We start from the raw sequence: 4,193 nt of genomic DNA, 5'->3' as shown, positions 1-4,193 counted from the left end.
ACCCTTGATGTTTACCCTTGCATCACTGATCTGACATGTTCTCGTTTTCTGGTATTTAACTTCAAGAAAAAGGCACAAAGTGACTTGTAAATGGTCCAAGCCTGACCGAAACGTCTTAGCAAGCTCCTCTCTCCTACATACGGGTCATTTGTGTATCTAACTTGAATCCCGTCTTACCTGTCTGTACCAAGTCGATGATGTTGCAAGAGACGTGATGCGTCTGTGTTTTCCAAGACAGACGCAAAATTGTGGAACAGACATTTTGAGGGAAACGTTTCGCTCTGTGTGGAGCTTTATTTCGTCTTGATGAAACTATACACAGAGCGAAAAGCTGTCCCAATGACTGTCTTCACTGTAACCTGTGTTTGTGGAGAGAAAATTTAATTAAATGTCGATACGATGGATAGACAGAATTGCTGTATAATGCGACTCTTTAATGACAACGTTTCGCCCACTGTGTGAGAGAAAAGTGTCAATAAAATGTGGCAGTAGCAACTGTGTCTTTATCTCAAGCGAGGTGAAGACAACTTTTTCTCACCAGGACTCTGTATTTGCCTCAGCTGAGGACATGATGCAGTGAGGATGTCTGCTGAGTACACAAGCGCTGCTGAGTATACACACGCTGCTGAGGATAAGCAAATACCTGTCAGGGGAGAACTGATCAGTGCTGACACGAGTGACTTGTTACCAGTGGTGTTACTAGTGGTGTTACCAGTGGTGTTACCAGTGTTCTTACCAGTGGTGCTACCAATGTTGTTGACATTGGTGTTACCAGTGGTGTTACTAGTGTTGTTACCAGTCTCGTTGACAATGGTGGTGGTGCTACTAGTAGTGTTACCAGTGTTATTACTAGTGTTATCAGTGTTGTTGACAGTGGTGTTACCAGTGTTGTTACTAGTGGTGTTACCAGTGTTACTAGTGTTGTTACCAGTGTTGTTGATAGTGGTGTTACCAGTGGTGTTACCAGTAGTGTTACTAGTTGCGTTACCAGTGATGTTACCAGTGTTACCAGCATTATTACCAGTAGTGTTACTATTGTTGTTACCAGTGTTGTTACCAGTGGTGTTACTAGTGTTGTTACCACTGTTACAAGTGTTGTTGACAGTGGTATTACTAGTGTCGTTACCAGTGTTGTTACAAGTGTTGTTGACAGTGGTGTTACCAGTGTTGTTACCAGTGTTGTTGACAGTGGTGTTACCAGTGTTGTTACCAGTGTTGACAGTGGTGTTACCAGTGATGTTACCGGTGTTGTTACCAGTGTTGTTGACAGTGGTGTTACCAGTGGTGTTACCAGCGTTGCTACCAGTATTGTACCAGTGCTGCCACCAGTTCCGCCACGAGTTTTAACGGGAAAAAGACAATTCAGCCGCCAGTTTTGGCGGGAAAAGACCCAGGACTACCAACACTGCCGCAGGAAGGGAAATCAGGGCCACCAGCACAACTTGGCCACGGTACATCAGCCTCTAATGTCCGGCCTTCACCTTTATGCAGGAGTTTCCATTTGTCGGATTTATTTATGAAGTTGTAAAGTTGAGAGAGGAAGACTGCGCTAGTATTAGCCAGGACGCATTGTTCATCTGGCAAGTTATAAGTCTTTGTTGAGGTGGTTAAGTGTGAGTTGTTGTTTGAGTTGTGTTGGTTGAGTTATGATGGCTGAGTTGTGATGGTTGTGTTGTGATGGTTGGTTAAGTGTGAGTTGTTTGAGTTGTGTTGGTTGAGTTATGATGGCTGAGTTATGATGGCTGAGTTGTGATGGTTGGTTAAGTGTGAGTTGTTTGAGCTGTGTTGGTTGAGTTGTGATGGTTGTGTTGGTTGAGTTGTGTTGGTTGAGTTGTGATGGTTGAGTTGTGATGGTTGAGTTGTGATGGTTGAGTTGTGATGGTTGGTTAAGTGTGAGTTGTTGTTTGAGTTGTGTTGGTTGAGTTGTGATGGCTGAGTTGTGATGGTTGAGTTGTGATGGTTGGTTAAGTGTGAGTTGTTGAGTTGTGTTGGTTGTGTTGGTTGAGTTGTGTTGGTTGAGTTGTGTTGGTTGAGTTGTGTTGGTTGAGTTGTGTTGGTTGAGTTGTGTTGGTTGAGTTGTGTTGGTTGAGTTGTGTTGGTTGAGTTGTGTTGGTTGAGTTGTGTTGGTTGAGTTGTGTTGGTTGAGTTGTGATGGTTGAGTTGTGATGGTTGAGTTGTGTTGGTTGAGTTGTGTTGGTTGAGTTGTGTTGGTTGAGTTGTGTTGGTTGAGTTGTGTTGGTTGAGTTGTGTTGGTTGAGTTGTGTTGGTTGAGTTGTGTTGGTTGAGTTGTGATGGTTGAGTTGTGATGGTTGAGTTGTGATGGTTGAGTTGTGTTGGTTGAGTTGTGTTGGTTGAGTTGTGATGGTTGAGTTGTGTTGGTTGAGTTGTGATGGTTGAGTTGTGATGGTTGAGTTGTGATGGTTGAGTTGTGATGGTTGAGTTGTGTTTTATGAGTTGTGTTTTATGAGTTGTGTTTTATGAGTTGTGTTTTATGAGTTGTGTTTTATGAGTTGTGTTTTATGAGTTGTGTTTTATGAGTTGTGTTTTATGAGTTGTGTTTTATGAGTTGTGTTTTATGAGTTGTGTTTTATGAGTTGTGTTGGTTGAGTTGTGTTGGTTGAGTTGTGTTTTATGAATTGTGTTGGTTGAGTTGTGTTTTATGAATTGTGTTTTATGAGTTGTGATGGTTGAGTTGTGATGGTTGCGATGTGTTGAACTGCATTGGTTGAGTTGTGATAGGAACACAAGAACGGAGGAACACTGCAGTAGGCCTACTGGCCCATACTAGGCAGGCCCTTCATAAATCCATCCCACAAACAGAATATCTACCCAACCCATTTTCAATTTTTTATATTGGACTGATGAAGCCACTGTGGGGCGAAACGTTTCCTCAGTAAAGATACCCAAGTGTTGCACATGTCTAATTTATCACGGTGACCCGTGGCCTGGTGGTGAACGCTCTCGCTTCACACCATAAGGCCCTGGGTTCGATTCCCGGCAAAGGGGTGAAAACATTGGGCGGCCTGGTCACAGACCGGGCCGCGGGGGCGTTGACCCCCGGAACTCTCTCCAGGTAAACTCCAGGTAAACACCAGTTATCCCTGTTCACTCATCAGTAAAACAGGTACCTGGTTGTTAGTGGACTGGTGTGGGTCGCATCCTGGGTGTTAGTGGACTGGTGTGGGTGGCATCCTGGGTGTTAGTGGACTGGTGTGGGTGGCATCCTGGGTGTTAGTGGACTGGTGTGGGTCGCATCCTGGGTGTTAGTGGACTGGTGTGGGCCACATCCTGGGTGTTAGTGGACTGGTGTGGGTCGCATCCTGGGTGTTAGTGGACTGGTGTGGGTCGCATCCTGGGTGTTAGTGGACTGGTGTGGGTCGCATCCTGGGTGTTAGTGGACTGGTGTGGGCCACATCCTGGGTGTTAGTGGACTGGTGTGGGTCGCATCCTGGGTGTTAGTGGACTGGTGTGGGTCGCATCCTGGGTGTTAGTGGACTGGTGTGGGTCGCATCCTGGGTGTTAGTGGACTGGTGTGGGTCGCATCCTGGGTGTTAGTGGACTGGTGTGGGTCGCATCCTGGGACAAAACTGACCTAATTTGCGGGAAATGCTCAGCATAACAAGGTACTTTCTATATAGTAGTATGTCACTGATGTCAGCTATGGTCTGTATACCTTGTACATGTACTGGCAGAAATAAAGATAATTATTATTATTATTACTATTATTATTATTATTATTATTATTATTATTATTATTGTTGATATTGTTGTTGTTGTTGTTGTTGCCTATTTCCTAATACTCTGCAGATTGTTCCACGCTTCGACAACTGTTTTAAAACCAGTACTTACCTATGTCCTAAATCTAAAATATAAAGGGTGGGCCCATGAGCTGAGTCTCAACCCCTGCAACTGTAAATAGGTATGCGTGGGAAGAGAGTGTTGTATATTTTCAACATGAGAGTGGAAAATGGGTGATAGGATAGGAATGGGGTGGATAATGGGTTTTGGGTGAGAATGGGGGTGGATAATGAGTTTTAGGGTCGGAATGTGGCGGATTATGGGTTTTAGGGTGGGAATGTGGGTGGATAATAGGCTTTAGGTTGGAGAATGGGCTTTAAGGAGGGAATGGGGGTGGGGAATGGGTTATGGGTGGCCATGGAAGGTCAGGAAGGCAGACACCTCCTCATATTACA

Source organism: Cherax quadricarinatus, chromosome 91 (assembly GCF_038502225.1).
Source record: "Cherax quadricarinatus isolate ZL_2023a chromosome 91, ASM3850222v1, whole genome shotgun sequence".
Lineage (NCBI taxonomy): Eukaryota > Metazoa > Arthropoda > Malacostraca > Decapoda > Parastacidae > Cherax > Cherax quadricarinatus.
The sequence above is the reverse complement of the archived record's forward strand: the minus strand, read 5'-3'. Positions refer to the sequence as shown.